Below are 24027 nucleotides of genomic sequence, written 5' to 3' on the forward strand. Positions count from 1 at the left end.
TTGGTTTACTAATACAGATCAAGAAAAATGTTTTGACCTTTCACCTTCCCTTCAGTATTGGGTTGGTCAAAAAGTTTATTTGAGTTTTTCCTTAAGATCTTATGGAAAAAAAACAACCAAACTTTGTGGCCAACCCAATACAACTCTCACATTGTTGTCTTAATTAAATCTGTTGAATTTCAGTAAAAACTCACATGATTAGATTTTATTTTCCCAGAATTTTTTGCTTGACCTCTTACAAACTGGTGTAAAGGCTTTCATTAAAAAATGAACGTACAACCATTACATCTCATCAGAGACTACATATTTTCCCCCAATATAAAGCCACTTAAGATTTATATTTCAAATAAATATTTCATTTCTTGGGTATACTTGTGTGTTTCAAAATACCCAAGCTTAAATTATTGAAGCCAAATTGAGTAATCCCTGCTTTACTGTTTCAGAGCACAGATATATTATCTGTGTCCAATTAGAATTTATTTCATTCTCATTTAAGTTCTTATAGTAGCTTATTCATACCACTTAGCCTATCATCAGTCAGGAAATGGTTGGTGTTTGGATAATATTTTTCTGTTTTGAATTTTTATACCCTGCATTAGATTCTGAGCTCCTCACAGATCAATGAATGCTGCAGGGCTTAATAGACCAGCTGTGTTATGACTCTGTGCCCTGAGGCTGGGTATCTTATCTTCTACCTCTCAGACTCCTACGTGCCCATGGGTTTCTACATTTTGCCTAATAATAAAACATGTCAAATCACAGTTAAAAGAGATGATTGATGAAAAATTATGGTGTCACACTGTGGTGGTTTGTAGTCTTCCAACCAAGAAAGTCTCATTTTTTGGAAGGTGGAGGCTACCATGTAGTCTTGTGAGGTAATAAAACATACCCTGTCAAACAATAAGTAACCTACATAAGGTATTTCAGTGGTGTTTCAATACAGAGAGTCAAGAACTATAAACCCAGGTCCTGCCTTGATAGTCTATTACTGCATTAGGTCCTGAGTTGGAAATTTTTCCCAACATTATGACATTTCATTGAGGGCAAAAACAGAAAGAATATAAAATAGCCTCAATTGATCAGTGATCCCTCTTTCCCTCTTCTACACTTCACCTCCCACCACCTCCAGGAGGAGTTTTGGAAGATGGCTACAAAAGACAATATTTAACCAGCTTTTATATCAATGAGCTAAGTCACCTCAATAGTGTCTGACTCTGAGATCCCATGGACTGTAGCCTGCCAGCCTCCAGGTTCCTCTGCCCATGGGATTCTCCAGGCAAGATTACTGGAGTGGGTTGCCAAGCCCTCCTCCAGGGGATCTTCCCAATCCAGGGATCCAACTGGCATCACGTGTGTCTCCAGAGTCTCTTGCATTGCCAGGTGAGTCTTTACCACTAGCCCCATCTGGGAAGCAGCAGCATTCATTAACTATTTCTGCACAGTAAATATTTTTTCCTATAATTACAGCCCAGTATTTTCCTCAAATAATGTGTACCTAAGGTAATGGTAGTGATAAAATTGGTGCGTAAAGCACTTCATGAATTATAGTGATGCAGGAATTCCAGTCCTATCATTGACTACAACCCCCTCAAGGTATAGAGCTTGTCTTTTACACGGTATTAGGTATTTACATATATTACCTCCTTTAACACTAGCAAAAACATTGTGAAGTAGGTGCTATTTTAACCTCATTTTACAAATAAGAAAATTGAGGCTTAAATACCAGTAAGTTTACAGTAACTGATAGAAGCAGGATAATTGCCATTTTTCAAATTTTATACTCTTAAATCTGAACCATTGCTTGTATGATTTTCCATCATAAACTGCAGTAAATAATGAGTATATAGATGATTTTTATCTTTCAGTATACTGAAATCATGTAATTTGTTTTAGAGTAATATACAATATGTAGACAGGTGAATTGAAGTAGATTGAAGAAATAATGTCAATACTGTAACTCACTATACTATAGGGAGAAATCTTTGCTGTCTGTCAGAATTATTATAAATACATCATGCTTTATTTAGTCACTATGGCATAATATAGAAGAATTCTTTACTGATTTCAAACAGTTTTCTTCTAGTGCATGAATGCATTTTCCACCTTGCTGCCCCTGGGCTTTAATTGATTTGCCCTTTATTAATATAATTTTTATTGCAGGCCTGCTATGTGTTAGGTATTCTGCTTAGTGTTCAGTTCAGTTCAGTTGCTCAGTCGTGTCTGACTCTTTGCCACCCCATGAATCACAGCACGCCAGGCCTCCCTGTCCATCACCATCTCCCAGAGTTCACTCAGACTCATGTCCATCGAGTTCGTGATGCCATCCAGCCATCTCATCCTCTGTCGTCGCCTTCTGCTCCTGTATCCATTCCCTCCCAGCATCAGAGTTTTTTTCCAATGAGTCAACACTTCGCATAAGGTGGCCAAAGTACTGGAGTTTCAGCTTCAGCATCATTCCTTCCAAAGAAATCCCAGGATTGATCTCCTTCAGAATGGACTGGTTAGATCTCCTTGCAGTCCAAGGGACTCTCAAGAGTCTTCTCCAACACCAAAATTCAAAAGCATCAATTCCTCGGGGCTCAGCCTTCTTCATAGTCCAACTCTCACATCCATACATGACCACAGGAAAAACCATAGCCTTGACTAGACGGACCTTAGTCGGCAAAGTAATGTCTCTGCTTTTCAATATGCTATCTAGGTTGGTCATAACTTTTCCTCCAAGGAGTAAGCGTCTTTTAATTTCATGGCTGCAGTCACCATCTGCAGTGATTTTGGAGCCCCAAAAAATAAAGTCTGACACTGTTTCCACTGTTTCCCCATCTATTTGCCATGAAGTGATGGGAGCGGATGCCATGATCTTCGTTTTCTGAATGTTGAGCTTTAAGCCAACTTTTTCACTCTCCTCTTTCACTTTCATCCAGAGGCTTTTTAGTTCCTCTTCACTTTCTGCCATAAGGGTGGTATCATCTGCATATCTGAGGTTATTGATATTTCTCCCGGCAATCTTCATTCCAGCTTGTGTTTCTTCCAGCCCAGTGTTTCTCATGATGTACTCTGCATATAAGTTAAATAAGCAGGGTGACAATATACAGCCTTGACGTACTCCTTTTCTTATTTGGAACCAATCTGTTTTTCCACATCCAGTTCTAACTGTTGCTTTCTGACCTGCATGCAGATTTCTCAAGAGGCAGGTCAGGTGGTCTGGTATTCCCATCTCTTGAAGAATTTTCCACAGTTTATTGTGATCCACACAATCAAAGGCTTTGGTATAGTCAAGAAAGCAGAAATAGATGTTTTTCTGGAAGTCTCTTGCTTTTTCCATGATCCAGCGGATGTTGGCAATTTGATCTCTGGTTCCTCTGCCTTTTCTAGAACCAGCTTGCACATCAGGGAGCTCATGGTTCACGTATTGCTGAAGCCTGGCTTGGGGAATTTTGAGCATTACTTTACTAGCATGTGAGATGAGTGCAATTGTGTGGTAGTTTGAGCATTCTTTGGCATTGCCTTTCTTTGGGACTGGAATGAAAACTGACCTTTTTAAGTCCTGTGGCCACTGCTGAGTTTTCCAAATTTGCTGGTATATTCAGTGCAGCACTGTCACAGCATCATCTCTCAGGATTTGAAACAGCTCCACTGGAATTCCATCATCTCCACTGGCTTTGTTCGTAGTGATGCTTTCGAAGGCCCACTTGACTTCACATTCCAGGATGTCTGGCTCTAGATGAGTGATCACACCATCATGATTATCCGGGTGGTGAAGATCTTTTTTTGTACAGTTCTTCTGTGTATTCTTGCCACCTCGTCTTAATATCTTCTGCTTCTGTTGTGTCCATACCATTTCTGTCCTTTATCAAGCCCATCTTTGCAAGAAATGCTTAGCGTTAGGAACTCATATATGTTGAAAATATTGTTTCTGCCATCAGAGATGTCATAGACCAACGATGAGAATGACAGATAAACCAGTAGTACTCTATTGAAATCAGTATTAGATCATAGATAACTGTATGTGATATCTTCTTCATTCCACACTCTTCCAAGCCAGAAACAAGGAAGAGGAGGAGGAAAGGAAGGGGGGAAAGGAGAAGTCAGCAAGAGAATGAAAGCAAAGCACTTGTTAAAGTGCAAATCATCCTCCTATGTGTAGGTCAAGTTCTACCTTCTCCACAATATTTTCACTGACATCCCCACCTGCAAATAAATTTTCCCTTTTCTTAACATTCAAGGTTTTTATTTTGTATTGTTTAGCATATATTATTGCTGTACAATATTGCTTTTCTTTGCTAGATAGGGAAATATGTTATATATATATTCATCCTTTTTCTAGAAAAATAGCACAACTACATTAACTCAGTAGATGTCCAGTGCATATATTTTGATTAATGGAGTATAATTATAAATGAAATAAAATAATGGAAAGTCTTATAGCATGATCTATCAAAACATAATATTTCTCAAGTTCTGTTTGCCCCCTAAAATATACTATTTCCATTATCGTGACTTTCTGTCTTTCTTCTCTCAGTTGTATCTCTGTCCTCCTCTGATTATCATTAGTGATATGTCTGCATCCTTTTTAGGTCATTCTATATTTGCCTTTTGTTATATTGGCTTTATAACAATGTGGAATATAAAACATTTGCACATAACATGGATCTGTACAGTATATTACTAGGTGAATTTACATTCTCAACCTGTGTTTTGTTTATTTGTTTTTAACCCCCTGGGATGCATTTGAGCAATGAAAAGATGGATGCATCCAGTGAATTGAATGAGGAACATTTCCTTTCCTTAGAATGATGACAGTAATTAAAGTCATAGTTTTTTACTGATGGCTTTTAAATCATCCTTATGTTTATTTCTTGATTTTCCCCTAATGAATAGAACAAAGGAAATCATTTTCAGATTGTCAAATAACAGTAATGGTTTCAAGCACTCTGTTTAGTGCTTCCTACATATATTTATCATTTTCTGTGTATACCCACATATACTGTTTTATAGTTAATCATTTAGAATGGTAGATAGTCCCCTCCCCCAAATAAAATAAGCTAATTTCAATTTGCCTTCTAACTATGAACAACTGTTAATAACTTGGAAATTTAATGAACACAAGGCAAGAATTTTTCACTGAAACTATTTCCATTACATTCACGTAATACTCTTTAAAAACTAGTGCATTTCAGAGTTCTTTGGTAATAGAAGAAACAAGTCAGCATAATTTCATGTAATCATGCAGTTTTTCTAAATAGTTTGTGACTATGACAGGTCATTTTTAATCCAGCTAGCTGTTTACATTATATTAAGGCAAAAAACCCAAACTACAAATTTGCAAGCCCTTCATGCTGAAATAATGTCTGTCCTTATATAGCTCAATTCTTGATCCACCAGCAAAACAATTTTAATCCATTTATTGCCTACATCAATGTTCATTAACAGCGGGACAGAGTCAATTTTAGTAAGTACAGCAAACCTTTCTTCCGTCTGTTTTCTGTATTGGTTCCTGAAACATTCTAAGAATTGAGCAATAAACATCATGTTACAACATGGCCAGCTAGGGAGAGAAAGTGAGGGCTGAGTTAATCACCAGGAACAGGGATAACTCTGGATGGGAATGTGCAGATCAGACTGATGGGGGGCTTAAGCCTCTGTGCTGCCCAGTAGGAGGAGCAAACTGGGGCGCACACTCTACTTGTCTCATCCAACAGTTTTGATAAGGACATACTTACTCCTGGAAATACTTTGCATCTCACAGATACATTATTTTACTCTTTTAGCTGGAAGTGGAAAAACAACTGACAAACACATGTGTGTACACACACACACACACACACATTACCATTCTGCACTAAACTTGTCCAATTAATCAATCTGTATCCTGCTTACTTAAAAAAAAGGCACACTGTGGGAGTTGCAAGTTAAGTTTTATTTGAGGCAAAATGAGGACTACATCCCAGCTAACAGCACCTTAAATAGCCCTAAGAAACTGCTCAGAGGTAGAGGGGGACTGTTAGTATATACGTGATCTTGATATCAAGCACATATTTTTGCAGGATTTTGCTAGTCATGAGGAGTGGTTGTCACCATGAAGGAATGTAGTGCTTTTCTCGATGTGAGGAGATGCAAGAATTGGGTTCCTACAATCAGCTTCTGAAATCAACTATCTGAAAACATGTTCAGCTAATTTTTCCCAGAGTACAGAGTGCTTCATTCTTCCTCTCTACCCCGGACTCCCTCTGGGGGGTTTTGAAGGTCAGCAGCTGCAACCATACATGATTTAATCATTGTAAATGTAGATGGCAAGTGCGAATTTGTAGCTGGCACTCCTAACTAGATTGTGAATTTATGACACAGCTCTTGTTATTTTGCATTGTTTTATCTCTAAATGCAAACTCTAGCTTCATAAAGAGTTGGGGATGAAAATACATTGGTAGATTTGAGATAATCTGAAAGCAGGAAATCAGAGAGAGAAAACTTCCTTCCCTGGCATTTAGAGACGTGACCAACGTTCCTCGGTCCTTGCCTCCTAGAATGGAGCACCAGCAGCAGACTGATAGAAAGTTAGGACTCTTGGACCTCGTCACCAAGGATTCTCATTGCATCACTTTTCTATACCCTCCTTTATGCTCATTAACTTTGTAGATGCTCAGGGCACTAAATATTATCTTCCTTTTAAATATTTAAAACAAATGAATGATGAGGTGTGTGTTCAGTCATGTCCGACTCTGCAACCTTTTGGACCGTGCCCTCCAGGTTCCTCTGTCCTTGGAGTTTCCCAGGCAAGAACAATGGAGTAGGTTGCCATGCCCTCCTCCAGGGGATCTTTCCTACCCAGGGATCAAAACCCCCTCTCCTGCATCTCCTGCACTGCAGGCAGATTCTTTACTGCTGAGCCATCATAGAAGCCCTGAACGTGTAATGTCAATCCATTGTAATCTATTAGAAACAGGCATATATACAAATCCTAACAGCAAGTCTAACATCTATTTACTTAAAGTTAACATAACAATTAAAATGGGGAGTAAGGGCTGCACAAATCAAAGGTGGGCCTGTTACTGGAAAATTGGGTTCACCTCTTGGTGGGTGTTGTGCTAGTAGATTCAAACAATCCAAAGGTCTGGAGAAGGAAGGATGTATTATTACCTTCAGCAGGTAAGGAGAGCAGCAAGGATTGTCCCCAAGCAGTAAAGCTGGGGAGGTTTAAGCTAAGGGTACACACATAGTCATGAAGGGGCTTCAGTGAAGGAGAATTCAGCAGAGAATTGGGGCAAAGGTTGACAGAGTTCAAGTTTCAGTTTGTTCAAGTCAGAGGGGTCCACATTTTCACTGTCCTCCACCTGGGTGAGGGCCTTAGTCCCTGAAGAGCTCAGTGATATATTATGTGAATCCTTTGAGGAGGAACTCAGACTCTGTTTTATCACTGCACTATTGTTTGACTGCCTTTTCTTGCATTCTTTGTCCCTTCTGATCATTGATTACTGAGACCTGTTGAAGGGCAAGCATTGTGATCATGTTTTGGCCAAAACGATTTATCTTACGTCAAGAGAGTAGTATCTGTTCCCTTTCTTTGGAGACTCCCTAACCTATCTGCTTACAGACTTAACTTCCCTTCCCCAGACCAACATCTTGCTTTTGGAGAACCTTATCCTATTCATCAAAACTCTGAGACTGCTTCTGTCCCTAATGCAGGGTTCCTAAAAAAAAAAAAAAAGAAAAGAAAAGGTTGTTGGCTTGCTTCCCACAGAAGAAAGACTGTGGAAAGCTAAATATATAGCTGAATACTTTAGATATAGGGGGAAAAAATATTTCCCATCATTCACTTGCAGCAGCAAAAATATGGTTAAGTTCAGAACTTAAAGAAGTAGTCTGACTTACGAACCAGGACAAAGGTTAAAAAGTTTCTGTAAGCAGTAAGTCACTATCTTTACACAACACAGTTTGGATTGCATATAAATAGCATTCTTCTACTTCAGTTGAAAAAATATTGGACAAAGATTGTCTCAACTGCTATTGCTGTCACAAACCACTTGGAAATTTAGTGGCATAACACATTTTGTTTGTTATACTTCCAAATGATGAGCCAGGAATTTGGATAGGAGGCAACGGAAATAGTAGGGATGGTTGTCATACTTTACATGCCTGATTTCTTTGATGGAATGATTGAAGCCTGGCAGTTTGGGGGCTCAAACCATCTGAACGGACATTCTTTCACTCACCTATGTGGCAACTTGGCTGGAAAAATGAAATAATGATGCTGAAAACTCAGCCTCGGTGCACTGGTGTTGAATCAAACTCACAGGTAGAGTTTTGGGTGAAGCAAAGTAGAATAGCTTTATTGCTTTGCCAGGCAAAGAGGGACACAGGAGAATCATGACCTTAAAAACTGTGTGTCCCAACCTGGAGGGATTTGGGGAGGCATTTGATAGCAATGGTTCTAGGGCAGAGTTGCTGATAAGGATCAGAGTGTGTGCAGTGCCTGCACTTCTTTAATCTGGTCTCAGGGGGCCTCCCCAAACTGACCTTCTCGGGAATGAGGAACGCTAACCTCTTCCATTTGCTGGGGATTTTAGTTCTGCTGTTGTCCAGTCACTAATTTGTGTCCAACTCTTGTGACCCCATGAACAGCGGCATGCTAGGCTTCCTTGTCCTTCACTGTCTCCTGGAGTTTGCTCAAATTCATGTCCAGTGAATGTGTGATGCTATCTAACTATCTCATCCTCTGCTACTCTCTTCTCCTTTTGCCTTCAATATTTTCCAGCATCAGGGGCTTTTCTAATGAGTCATCTCTTCATATCATGGCACCAAAGTTTTGGAGCTTCAGCATCAGTCCTTCAGTGAATAGTCAGAGTTTATTTCCTTTAGGACTGACTGGTTTGAACTCCTTGCTATGCAAGGGACTCACAAAAATTTCTCCAGCATCACAGTTTGAAAGCATCAATTCTTCAGCGTTCAAGCCTTCTTTATGGTACAACTCTCACATCCAGAGACATTACTTTGCCAAAAAAGGAGAGACATTACTTTGCAAATAAAGGTCCATCTAATCAAAACTACTGTTTTTCCAGTAGTCATGTATGGATGTGAGAATTGGACTATAAAGAAAGCTGAGCACCAAAGAATTGATGCTTTTGAACTGCGGGATTGGAGAAGACTCTTGAAAATCCCTTGGACTGCAAGGAGATCCAATCAGTCCATCCTAAAGGAAATCAGTCCTGAATATGCATTGGAAAGACTGATGCTAAGTTGAAACTCCAATACTTTGGCCACCTGATGTGAAGAATTGACTCATTGGAAAAGACCCTGATACTGGGAAAGATTGAAGGTGGGAGGAGAACGGGATGACAGAGCATGAGATGGTTGGATGGCGTCACTGACTCAATGGACATAGTTTGAGTAAGCTCCAGGAGTTGGTGATGGACAGAGAAGTCTGGCATGCTGCAATCCATGGGGTTGCAAAGAGTTGGACACAACTGAGTGACTGAACTGATCTCACATCCACACATGATATCTGGAAAACTCTAGGTTGGACTATAGGGACCTCTATTGGCAAAGTGATGTCTAGGCTTTTGAATTTGCTATCTAGGTTTGTCATACTTTTCCTTCCAATGAGCAAGCGTCTTTTAATTTCATGGCTGCAGTCACTGTCCACAGTGATTCTGGAGCCCAAGAAAATAAAATTTGTCACTACTTCCACTTTTTCCCCTTTTATTTTCCACGAAGTGATGGGACTGGATGCCTTGATCTTAATTTTTTGAATGTTGACTTCTGTAAAGGAGATGAAAGGCATTCTTGTGTGTATCCCTTCAGGCAGAACCAGGACCCTCCCCTAAAGCGACATTATTGTTTCTAGGCTCCTCCTCACTTTTCTCTGCATCCTCTTCCTTCCCTGATTAGCAACTGTTTAAAATGCTTTCATGCCCAGGGGCCCCACAGGGTCCTGATCAGTTTCAGAAATGCTCCTTAAATCTGGTGTTGCATATAAATAAATTTACTTCAAAAGAAAGGCTTTGAATCATGGATTGTGATGGCAAAAGGAACACCATGCATCAAGAATAATACTATGACTTCCAATGAGGAAATAACTCTTAATGAGTTTATGTACCAAGCACTGTGTTTCTCATAATGAAAAATGAGGATAATGCAAAAGGAAATCTACTCTCATCTTTTTTAAAATAAGTACAGGAAAAAAGACAGCATACATACAAAATTAATGCAATAAAGAAACTGGCAAATTCAATGTCTTCTGAGAAACATAGTACCAAAGCTACAGAAGTACAAAATAGATATAAATTACCTTCGGAAAAAGGAATCTGGGAAGTCTTCCTTAATGGTAGCACTTGATCTGGCATTTGATCTAGCAGTTAAGAATGAGCAATATCAAGCTGAGGATTTATTTTCATCCTGACTATGATTACATCATTGCTTCCATTTTGTTACAATTATGTTAAAAGGCTTCTTTGTCAGAATAAAATTTATACATCAAGGTGCTTTCTTTTTGATCTGTGAGAGGATTCACTGTATTAATAACTGTCAATTTGCATAACAAATCATCCAAAGTTACTGAATGAAAAGTATCTTTTTTTTTTTTTTTTTTACCTTATTATTCTCTTGGTTGGCTGAGTACTTTTTTGACTGGTCCAGCTGGAGAGATGGGCTCAGCTGTCTCTTGAATTCATGGTCAGCCAAGAAATGGCTGGTGGCTGAATATGCAGGATGGCCTCTCTGCCCAGTGACTGGCAGGCTGTCAGCCAGAGCACCTTGGTTCTCTTCCTTCTGGCCTCTTATTTATACCTGTAGGCTATTTTGACTTTATTCACAAGGTGGTCTTAAGAGAGCAAGCACAGAAAGAGCATGCCTTCATGGCACAAGTACATTTTAAGACTCTGCTTGCACTCTATCTGCTAATGTCTCCTTGACCCAAGCAAGTCAATGGACAAAGCAGAATTGACTAGGTGGAGAAATAGATTTCACCCCTACATGGGAAAAGCTGTCACACTGCAAAGGGCATGAGCATACAGATGGGAAGAGTTTATGCAGCTTATGCAATGTTATCACACATGACTTCTCGGAAAATAATTGCTGAATAGAAAATTGAAAACCTGGACCTGTGTATGCCTTATAGGCTAATATTTACTCTTGAAAATAGAACAAAAGAAGCTTTTAGAAGTATTGTGGAAAATAAATAGAACAAATCACGTCTATATTGAAGAAGGAATTCACAGGGCCTGGACTCCATCTTAGGCCCGTTCATGCTGATCATGCTCGGCCACCTTTCCAATGGACTCTGAACTCTGTGTTTAGTGCTTATGAAAACAACAACCAAAGGATAAGACCCTCTCCAGACAGGGGAACCTTGAAGATCAGATCTAGGTTACTCATTGCCTAATCAACCCTTCCTCCAGACAGGCCATAAATTTTTCTGTATCAGAGTGTAACCTCGGGTTTATTGATTATTGGCTAATTGTTTGACTGTTTGAGCACATGAGCACATAGCATGTGAATGATGGGGTTATTGGGATTGTATTTTCCTTGGTTTATGTAAGTCTCAAGGAATTTGGAGTGGTGGGTTCAGACACGTACACATGGGGTATAAAAGATTTTCACAAATGCTAGTAGGGATCCTTGGCTAAGAGGAGACTCTGCTTTGGGCCCGCCAGTGTAATAAACTGCACTCCACTATCTGCATTGTCCTTCTGAGTGAGTTTGTTTCCCGGAACGCGTGGCTACAACAATATAATTCATGGGATAACATGCTGTGTTTGTGGAAAAAATCATATGAACATGATTAAAATCACTTAGGGTTGTACTATTACATATATAGAAAAATACAAAAAATTGAAATTAAAGACAAGTATGATGATTAATATATCAATACTATATTCAGTCACTTAAATTTTGTTGATTCTGCTCTATGTGATTTTGGAATCATATTCATGTATTGTTATAAGACTTAGTTAAACATGACTTCTTATGTGTGAATTCTGGAAAGCCCTCTGCTCACTGTATTTTAACTTAATTTCGGCAGCTGAATCTTGATACTGATCATCAAGTCTAAATGTCAGCATTTAACAGCTTATCTAGAGGTTATTTAAATTAATCCTTCAAGAAAGTAGCAGAAGGTTCTGTTGAAGGTGACAAAACCTAATCTACTAAAAATTCTTATTTCCTAACACAGTTATACATGATAAAATCCAGATATGCAGTATGTTCAGTGACTCTTTGCTATCCCACAGATTGTAGCCCACCAGGCTCCTCTCTCCATGAGGTTTCCCAGACAATGATACTGGAGTGAGTAGCCATTCCCTTTTCCAGGGGACCTTCCTGACTTGGGATTGAACCCAGGTCTCTTGCACTGCAGGCAGATTTTTTTTTACCATCTGAGCCACCAGGGAAGCACACATATATTCAATAATTATCTCTAATTCTTCTGCTGAAGTATAACAGAGGGACTAGGTCTCCTGTTGAGTCTGAACTCACTTGCCAGTACCCCTTATTGCACTTAACCCAACCAGTTGCTGTAGAATGTGAGTTTATCTGCAAGATCAGTCTTAATTATTGTGCATGTGTCTCTGCAATCAGTCAAAGCATGTCCTGGAAGAACTGACTGTTGACTGTTTGCAGGCTACCAAAGAGTTTATTTCCTTCCACCACATTATGTCCAATGTTGATGGTGGCCTCCTGGTGCTACACCATGTATCTATCTCAGGGTTCTACAAATTTTGAACACACTCCCTCATAGTAAAAAGCATTTAGTATATGTATATTTCTTCATTTTAAATTGTATATATGTTCTGTTGTATTCTGTGTGCTCAGAAGCTTCAGCTGTGTCTGACTCTGTGCAACCCTATGGATTGTAGCCCACCAGGCTCCTCTGTCCATGGGATTCTTTAGGCAAGAATACTGGAATGGGTTGCAAAGCCCTCCTGCAGAGGATCTTCCCATCAGGACTGAACCTGCATCTCCTACATCTAACGCATTGAGGGCGGATTCCTTGCCCACGGGTCCACCAGGGAAGCCCCATATATGTCCTGTTATTAGCCAATATTTCCAAGAACACTACAAACCCGGGATGTTATTCAATAATTATGACTTCAGGTATGAATTCGTCATAATCTTTTTCATTATTTTGTATGTTTTCACTTATTTATTGGCATCATTATTTTGTCCCATTCTAAGAAAGAGTTAAGTACAAGACATTGGCTGTTCACCACTTTTAGTTTTTGTCATTATTTGAAACTATCTTTTCTTTGTCATTTCTTTCCATGAATCTTTTCAAGCCTCATGTTCATTTTATAGGACCATTTTATTTGGGGCCATTCTGATGTGTTTTGAAAATTGAGTACATTTTTAATTTTTTGTAGGAATATCAACTCCTGCTTGCAATTTGAGTTGAAATTAGAAATGAGACCAACTATTATAGGTTCTACTTTTTTACGCCTACCCTTTGCCTCATATATTTTTATCTTGTTCAAGTCTAAGCTCAACCTTTTGTATCAAGAATTATTCACAATATTACAAAACAGGAAATACAATTTGTAAATAAACCATTGGCTGCATCAAAATACACAAAATAGTAATGTTACAGAACTGAGATTCAAATCTGGGTATGTCTAAATAATAAATAAATCAGTGTTCTTTACACTATACTGAAAATTATTTTTGCAATTTCTTTAAACATCTTTCAGCAATGTTACTTTAGACGCTTTCATTCTCAGATACAGTTAGAAAAACATAAACCATTATGAGTTACAGAGAAAAGAAAAAAAATAGCATCAACCCTTAAGAATCTGAATATCTTAGGAAGAGTCAGACAAATAAACATCGACAATAAGGATAATATAATAAACCTTACAAAGAAATAAGTCCTAGGTAAAATGTAAGTAAGGAGATCCAACCAGTCCATCCTAAAGGAAATCAGTCCTAAATATTCATTGGAAGGACTGATGCTGAAGGTGAAACTCCAATACTATGGCCACTGATGCGAAGAACTGAGTCATTTGAAAAGACCCTGATACTGGGAAAGATTGAAGGCAGGAGGACAAGGGGATGACAGAGGATGAAATGGTTGGATGGCATCACGGACTCCATGGACATGACTTTGGGTAAACTCCTGGAGTTGGTGATGGACAGGGAGGCCTGGTGTGCCGCAGTCCATGGGATCGCAAAGAGTTGGACACGACTGAGCGACTGAACTGAACTGAACTGAAAATGTAAGTACCCAAGATTGGCATTTACTAAAAAAAAAAGTTAGAAAATAGTCCAGGAAGTATGGGCAACAAGGAGTTCCAAGCAGATGGAGGGAGATATCAGTTAGAATGAAGGCTTTCAAAACACCACACAGAATTGATCAACTTCAAATGATTCAGTAGGACTCCGGTAAGGGATTCAAGGTGAAAAGGAATAAAGATAAGGTTGGAGAGAATAGAGCCCAGTTCATAAAAAACCTTCTGTAGCACGCTGAGGACATCAGATTTTATCTTGAATTGTCATGAGAGCTATTGAAGGATTTTAAGTAAGAAGTTACTTCATCAGATTATTTCTTTTAGAAAGATCACAGTGTATAGTAACATTAAGATTGTTATCTGAGTAGGACCACAAGTTAGGAGATATTTTAGAAACTCAAGCTAGATGGTTCTAAGACAGGGGCATGCTGTCTGAAGAACAGGGAACAAATCAAGGAGACAAAAATTTAAAAAAACTATCAATCCCATTAAGGTATTAAAAAATAGAAATATACATGGGGAAAATGGAACTTGGTTAGATTTTAAGTTTGTTACGATATAAATTATATTTGAAGTGTCTAAAAGATATTCAAATGTGGACAATATTTGATGGAATAAATGTGAGTTTCACAAAAATTTTGGTTCTTAATACCTATTAGTTGGATTTTGATTAAGTGGAGTAGGAAAACTCTGTCAAAGAATATTACTGAGCAGTTATTATGTTCCAAGTACTATTTTCATTGCTTTATATATATTTCCTTACTTAATTCTTATGACAGACGCAGTCATTTTACAGATGAAGAAAGAGAACAATGAGGCTGATACTTATGTAGACAAAAGCCGTTGAGACAGTGCTTTGCCTCTTTTCATAACTGAGTGCATTTAACTTTGTGGATATAATAATTTTCATGATCATGCAAACTCTGACCTGGGCTTAGCTTTTTGAGGGACTTAAACTCTTATGGTAAAACAACTAATTTATAAAAATTGTGAAAACTGGAAAAATGTTTTGACCTGGAAGTCATTATTAACGAGCAGGGTGTCATTTTCCACTTTTTTTTTTTTTTTACTGTATTTTGTTAAAAATAAGATTTGCTCAGAAGTTCTATATTTCCACTAATTGAGATATAGCAATGGAAACATAGGTTAACAAATTTTAACCTGATATAGTTGTTTTTATTCTATCATTTTTATAACCTCTAAGAATCTAAGGGGTATAATTCTTGTCACTTAATTCCCCTGATATGTGGGTCACCAAACATACATGATTATAGAATTAATGGGAAACAGAAGAGAGAACAAGGGGCAAAGATTGACGGTAGAAGCCCACTTAAGAAGAGTAGATGTAATAACTGAGGAGTATATAAAATTAAAGATAAAAGCAACAGAATAGCAGACTAGAGCTCTACAGGGATGAATTTCCTCTCAAAACTGAATTATCTCATGATAATAGAGAAGTGAATTTTTAGTCCTATTGTTCTCTACCTGGGGTGATATTACTATAGAAGGGATATTTATCAATATCTGGAGACATCTCTGATTGTCATGGCTAGGTATGAGGGTACTACTGATATCGACAAGTAGATTCCAGTGTGCTGTGCTTAGTCACTCTGTTGTGTCCAACTGTTTGCAATTCCAGAGATGCAGCCAAACATCCTGTAGTACACAGGACAGTTCCCACCAAATATTATCCCATCTCAAATGTCAATAGTTCTGCTGCTGAGAAACCCTACTGTTGGCCAGAAGTTCCATTTAGGGGAATTCCCTGGCTGTCCAGTGATTAGGGCTTGGCATCTATACTGCAGTGGCCCGATGGCCTGGGTTCAATTCTGGTTGGGGAACTAGGATCCCAAAAGCTATATGGTGCAGCCAAATAATAATAACTTGAATGAATATTCAGACCAAAATAGATAACTGACTGTCCTCAAGAACTTTTCAGCCAGAAAATATAGCTTCTTTTGAAAGTCTATCTATCCTAATTCTTTGTGAATTATCCCATGAAAAAAAGAAAAAAAAAAGATTATTAGAATTCAATAGAAAGTTAACCATGGGGTGATACATTGCTAGTGAAAAATGATAATTTCTGCCTACAACAAAATTATTCTATCATTTGTTAAGTCTGAATCTAACAAATTGAAGTTTAGAAAATAAGTTTGAAGAAGATGAAGGTAGGAATTATTCATATGATCTTTTTATTAAGGAATAAAATGATCTCAGGCATCGCAATTCAATAAGTGGAGCAACATGTATATGAGAAGTAATTGCAATACATTTACTTGCTAATCAATAAAGTAATTTCACGCACAAAGTTTCATCCCTGTTTTTCTTCCAGAGTCCAGCTAATTGTTTCCAGTTGGAGATCAACTACAGGCTCCTTCTCAGTCCCCTAGACAAAAAATGAAACATAAAATTTGCAGGAGACCACCATTAGTATGAATGGCATGTTTCTCTGCAGACTGCAAATAATAGGGAAATGAATAGAAGGATAATTTTTTTTTTTTTGTATCTGGTTATTAGATTATTGTTAGTGGTGGTGAAACAGCTGTACTTGGGATGGAAGTTTTGGGCTGAGGGAATGATTGCTGCCAAAAAAAGGAGGCCCACAATAATGTATAAATACAGGTGGCTCTTCAGGCAGGACCACTGCGGCATAACAATGAAACAGTCTAGGCACCAAGATGCGGGAGGGGTGGGTACACAGGGGAACAGTATTCAGAAAATAGGACTGCATCATTTCTTTCCAATCTTTAATCACTTTAAGTAAAAGCAATACTGCAAAGATGAGAATCTCTTAAGTATATCCTTCACATGAAGAGGCTGAGCTATGACCATATTAAAGTATTGAAATTCCTCCCCATCTATCATTAGTCTACCCATTCACTAGTTCATCCATCAAATCTTGCTTTTAACCACACGAAGGAGCTTCTCTGGTGGCTCAAATGGTAAAGAATTGATCCCTGGGTTGGGAAGATCCCCCAGAGAAGAGAATGGCAAGATTTGCCTGGGGAATCCCCATAGACAGAGGAGGCTGACAGGCTACAGTCTATAGAGTTGCAAAGAGTTGGATATGATTGAGTGACTAAGCACAGCACAGCACACAAATGAGAAAGTGCAATTACTTCCAGTCACGTTTTTCTCTTGAACTCTGAAAAATAGAGAATATTTATTTATATCTCTGTTTTCTGGTTGTCCTACATTTCATCAAGTTTATAAAGAAGGGAGGTTTATGAGATACAGAACCATCTTCTTTGTTTGACATGGTGGAAAAAATAACTGGAACTGAATTATTTAGGAAAAAAGTCAAAATTATAGTCTTTTCAAGTGATACATTTGTTTTTCATTTGCTTGCTTATTTCAGCACATTCATATACTTATATCCACTTTTGGACTTTTGCATATGGTCTTCTTTTTTTTTAATTGAAGTATAGTTGATTTACAATTTGTGTTAAGTATCAGGTTGTACTGCAAAGTGGTTCATTATATATATATGCATTTTTTTCAGATTCTTTTCCCTTATAAGTCATTATATAATACTGAGTGTGGTTTCTTGCCCTATACAGTTGGCCCTTGGTCTCTACTTTATATATGGTATTCTGTATGTGTTAATCCCAAACCCCTAATTCATCCTTACCCCCTAACTTTCCACTTTGGTATCCAGAAGCTTGTTTTCTGTGTCTATGCATCTATTTCTGTTTTGTGTATACTTCTGTTTGTATCAGCTTCCATGGTGGCTGAGACAGTAAAGCCTCTGCCTGCAATGTGGAGACCTCGGTTCAATCCCTAAGTCAGGAAGAGCCCCTGGAGAAGGAAATGGCATCCCACTCCAGTATCCTTGCCTGGAAAATCCCATGGACGGAGAAGCCTGCTAGGCTAAAGTCCATGGGGTCACAAAGAGTCGGACATGACAGCGATTTCACTTTCACTTTTTTGTTGTTTATACCCTTGCCTGGAAAATCCCATGGAGGGAGAAGCCTAGTAGGCTACAGTCCATGGGGTCACGAAGAGTCGGACACGACTGAGCGACTTCACTTTCACTTTCTATCATTTTTACATTTCACTTACAAGTGATATTATATGATATTGTCTTTGATTTACTTCATTTAGCATGATAATCTTTAGGTCTATCCATGTTGCTGCAGATGGCAGTATTTCATTATTGGGCTGAGTAGTACTCTACACATATCCATATAGAACATCTTCTTTGTCCATTCATCTGTCAATGGACATTTTGGTTGCTTCCAAGTCTTGAATGTTTTCAATTAACCTTATCTCTACTTTCTAACATAGTAGTAGCTAAGAATTCAGCATGAATGCAGTATTTTACATAATCTACACCAAAAATTTATATTGTACTTTGAATCTTTGAAGTCCAATCTTCAACTCCTATTGCTGTTGATATATATATATATATTTGGCTCCTGATAATTGAGTTGGAATCTATCTATTAATTATTTTGTAAAAGGAAAACAGAATTGGAAGCCAAAAGAACAAGTTTATTTGTTAAGAATGGGTGCTTAATATCATGTTGTGTTCATAAAAGTAAATATTTTGAATGTGGAGCTAAGAAATTTTAAAGTTTGAAAGGACGACCATTCATGAATAACTTGTTTTTTGTTACTAAGCTTTGAGGAGAGCTGGATATTCATTTCAGTAGTCCTTCTGGTCTCTTCCAAGGCAGGGCTATGTTCTAGAGACTTGAAGAGAATGAATGTAAGCATTCATAAAATACCCATTACATAAATAAATAAAATTCACAAAATACACAATATGTCCCTTTGGGAACTGCAATATTTCTCTTCTTCCAAGATAACTAAAATTCTAAAATACACATTAAAACATAAAGACACTAAAATAAATGCCTATCAAAGTCTGTGCTATATTCAACCTCACTAATTAAGTTGGATTCTGACTTCTTAAAAATGAGTAGCTTTGTTTAGCTCAAGGAGAAATTGATTCTGCTGTCAAGAGACTAGTATTCCAATTTCTACATTATTTTTATGCATAATTGCCTCATTACTTCTATTTCTCAGTTTTCCTGTCAGTAAAAGTGGGATAACCTTTGCCTCTTATCCCTCAGGCCAATCTTAACTATAATCTTGGGATCATGAATATTTAGGTAGTAAGCCCCTAGGGGGTAGAACAGAAAGAATAGAATAATACTTGCATTTTAGGGGATTCCTTTTAGAAAATATTATAAACACCAGAATTTCAGAATCTTAGAGATGGACATATCAATATGTATTTGTTTTTTCCCCATAGAGCTCACCTTTCTCATTATCTCAATTTTCTCAGTGTCTAATCTCTTACAACTCAAATGTTGAAAGTGTAATTGAGTTATTTTTGGTAGTATCAATTTCTATTAAACAAATTTAGAATAAAATTTCTTACAAATATGTGGAAACAGTTATTTCAAATAAAAGAAATGCAGAAAGTTTTATGTGTATTTTATCCATATATTAAAACAGATTTCCTCACATAAAGTAGATCAAATTTGCTTTGTAATGTAATTACTTTGGTAGAGAGGGTCACAGCTCATTTCTGACTCTACTTAATAGAGTTAAAAAGGGCACGTGTAAGCATCATATCTTAACCTCATGATTTGCATAAAGTTCTCTAATAAACATACCTGGTCATCACTGAATCAGTCAATTCCCTTTGTTGTTTATAAATGGTAACAAAAGTGGTTTTGCCAAGGACCACTGTTGCCTCAAGAAGAATTTAGCTATCATGAGTTGAGGAGCTGGTTTATGAACTATCTGCAAAATTTCCATTTCCAAAGGTAACACTGCACAAATCTCCAAGGTTACTGTGCTCTCCAAGGCACATTAGTAAATATCGGCAAGGTTTCCATTTTCCTGACAGAAACAATTACAGATGCCATGCAAGAATAATTTCACACAGAGTTGAGGCAGACATCAGAAGTCTCTTAGGTAATAGTTGCAAATGTTTATGCTAATATCATTTAGCTTTTCACTTTAAAAATCAGGTTAGTGAATCTATGCATTTCTTTTGTTGTCAGTGTGGTTCTGGTTACTGACCAGGTTCTTGGCCTCCTCAGTCAATAGTAATTGATGAGACTAGACAGGAAATTCAGGCAAGATTTCACTGGGACTCCCGCCACAGGATAAGAAAGCGAAAACAAGAACAGTTTCCCTTGTTCACTTTCTGAGGGAGGACAAGCTGGTTCCTTATAGGGGGTGATTTATATGGGGTGACCAGTCCAATGGTTGGGCCAGAGGGGTGACTTAGAGGGTCTGCCCACCCCCTTCGTGGTGCTATGTGCTGGGTACATGTGTAGTCCCTGCTTTTGCTCCTGAAAAAGTGAAAGTGAAAGTCCTGACTCTTTGCTACTCCATGGACTGTAGCCCACCAGGGTCCTCTGTCCACAGAATTCTCCAACAAGGGTGCTTGAGTGGGCAGCCATTTCCTTCTCGAGGGATCTTTCCAACCTAGGGATCAAACCCAGATCTCCCATATTGCAGGCGGACTCTTTATCATCTGAGCCACCAGAAATGGCAGTATGTTTTTTGGTCTTTTTATATCTTGTTCATAATTTGCCCTAACTATGCATCCATACTATTTTTAGTCCCTTATAGCAGTAGTCCCTAACCTCTGGTATCTGATTATCTGAGGAGGAACTGATGTAATAATAATAGAAATAAAATGCACAAGGCATGTAACATGCTTGCATCATCCTGAAACTATTCTCCTGACACCCCCATCTGTGGAAAATTGTCTTCTTTGAACCTGGTCCTTGGTGCAAAAAGGTTGGGGACCCTTTTTTTTATTTTACCAAGAACCTCCCCCTACCTTTTTTTTTTCTTTTTTTTTTTAACCAAGGACCTAAACCCTTGGTATAGCTTTTTTTTTTTTTTTTTTTTAAGGAGATGTTTGTCTAGGTGTAAGCACTTCAGCAAAGGATCCCAGGTCCCAACCTGTCTCAGTTGCAGTTGAAGGAATTCACAAATAAGATAGGAGATTTCTTCACAGCTTCTTTTACATTCTTCGTTTTTGGTACATTAAGCCTTATAAATGTTCCATGTTTTACTTGGAGTTTATAGGCAGAAGAAAGGTAAAGAATATGAATCTCTGAAAGAAATCCCCTTATTACTGGATGATAATGGGTCCTCGGGGCCTTTCCTGGTGGCTCAGTGGTAAAGAATCGGCCTGCCAATGCAAAAGAGATGGGTTCAGTCTCTGGGTTGGGAAGATCCCCTGGAGAAGGAAATGGCAACCCATTCCAGTATTCTTCCCTGCAAAATCCCATGGACAGAGGAGCCTCTGGGCTATAGTCCATGGGGTTGCAAAAGAGTTAGATGTAACAACCACAACAATGGAACCTAAGAAGGAACAGTAGGAAAAAATGTGAGGGTCAAAATTCTTCCCATCTCCACACTTTCAGCTGAAACTTCCTCACCTAATATGGAGAAAACAACATTAAACTATGGAAAATGAGGTAAAATTTAAATATTAAAATAGCATAAGAAAAAATGTACTTAAAAAGCAAAATTATCTATAAGAAAATAATTTAGAGGCTAAATACACAGAATTTAATATTAAGATGACACTTGATTAGTATTAGTCTGAACTGACATCTTATCCCTTCTTTATTTCTACTCTAAAGGTAAAGAATACTGTATAAAGATACTGTGTTCATCTTTATTAGCCACATGGTATTAAACTAGCACTATATCATACTTTTATATATGAATAAATATATATATCATTTTTGAATGATTATCTCTTTGGAAATATTAATTATTATTTATATATGTATAGGATAGAATTATAGAATTTAGCTTGTTTCATAATATACTTTTCCAAAAATTAATAAATTATATTTAAATGGATTCAGAGAACAGCTTGCTAATGGAGAATGATTTGGGGATCTTCTTAAATTTATGATTTCTGTTTCTTTCACCAGTGAAAATTTCACTATAGATTTTTGCTTACAGATGGACTTCTCTGGTGTGTCATAAATGTGACCCTTTTCTCTAATTGTGCTGATATTTGTACCTATACAGGGGCTAGGACAGAAGTGATAGAGGATGAGGAGCAATTGAATGTGTTTCAGTTAAGTGATTAATGAGGTCTGTAAATATATTAAAAATTCTGTGGACTAAAGAAGTTCAAAATCCTTGCTTTAACACATATTTATATTGTATAGCAAATACTGGACTTTCCTAATAAATTTGAGAAACTGGTTACAGGAACTATGTATATTTTATTTTTACATAGCTGGTGCTTAGTGTACTTAGATGTATCCCTCTTCCTTTGAAAATTACTTTTTCATAAATACCAATATGTATACTTTATACCATTTTTGTATAAAAAAATCTATTCTATTGGTTTGCGGCTATTTATTGTTTCCTTTGTTCCTTTTGTATAGTGAAGTCTTTTTATATTTTGTCTGTAATTGGCATCATGCAAAAACATAGATGTTTCTAACCCTGTCTCTCTAGTGGTTATGACTTTGCCTTCCAGTGCAAGGAGTGTGGGTTTGATACCTGGTCGGGGAGCTAAGATTCCACATGCCTCACAGCAGAAACATAAAACAGAAGTGGTATTGTAACAAATTCAGTAAAAACTAAAACAAAAGAATAAGCATTGGGATATATGAGTGGATGGATATCCACTTACTTAAGATACGCTTACTTAAGATACACACACTTACTGTATCATAAATGTTCTTAATTTTCAGTAGGCTATAATGGTTTGATAACTCAAAAATTCTTCCTAACTGAGGAGAGGCTGCCCCTCCAAGTTCTTCCCTGGTGACTCAGATGGTGAAGAATCTGCCAGCAATGCAGGAGACTCAGATTCTAACCCTGGGTCGGGAAGATCCCCTGGAGAAGGGAATAGCAATCCACTCCAGTATTCTTGCCTGGAAAAATCTCACGGACAGAGGAGCCTGTCAGACTACAGTTCAAGGGGTCACAAAGAATTTCATACAACTAACCCTTTCACTTTTTCAGAGATAATGAAGTGCTCAGACAGGAACATATCTTTGATATACAAACTAGCCAGTCTAAAGCCTTGCCTCCCTGACCCCCCTGTTGGGCCCTTGCACCCAGGAAGCTACATTTCTCTGCCTTAAATACCCCGGGGCCAGGCTTCAAACAATTAAGGCCCACCATTCTCAAACGTCCTCCAAAACTATTCAAACAGCCAGATCTTAATCTGTCTTCCCTGTCCTGCCCTGCCCTGCCTTGCCCTGCGCTGCCTTGCCGTTCCTATGAATGTCCAATAAAGACCCCAGCCAGCCTACCCTTCATCTTATCTTCTGCCTCCTGACCATCCTGGTGGTTTCCTTAAAGGCCCTGCATGGCATCATGTTATGCTTCTTGTCTTTAGGAGCCCCGTGTATTATAAAATTGGCTTTTTCCTAAACCTCTCGGTCTCCCTTTACGGCTGCACCTAACTAACCAGCTCATACAGAATATAAAACGCTTATGCATTTCTTTGATCCTTTCTTCTTCCTTCCTTCCTTCCTTTCATTCAGGCATTCTTTCTTTCCCTTCCTTCCTTTCTTTGTTCATTCCTTCTAGGGAGAGGCAGGGTGAAATAACTTATTTCATAGAAAAACATCCATTTGGAAAACCTTCAATCCCCAAACACAGTTATTAGAGGAATTATCATTTGATTATTCCAATAGAACCCATTTGAGAACCTAGTGTTATAACACTAAAGAATTTGTGCTATATTTCTGGCATCAATTGTCCATATTGTTTTCTAATTTCTGAATTATGGTGCCAAATAATTAACAGGAACAACTAAAATCAACAAAGGAAGCATGACTATAAGTAGTTTTCAGCAA

The sequence above is a fragment of the Ovis canadensis genome, chromosome 12, assembly GCF_042477335.2.
Source record: "Ovis canadensis isolate MfBH-ARS-UI-01 breed Bighorn chromosome 12, ARS-UI_OviCan_v2, whole genome shotgun sequence".
NCBI classification, from domain to species: domain Eukaryota; kingdom Metazoa; phylum Chordata; class Mammalia; order Artiodactyla; family Bovidae; genus Ovis; species Ovis canadensis.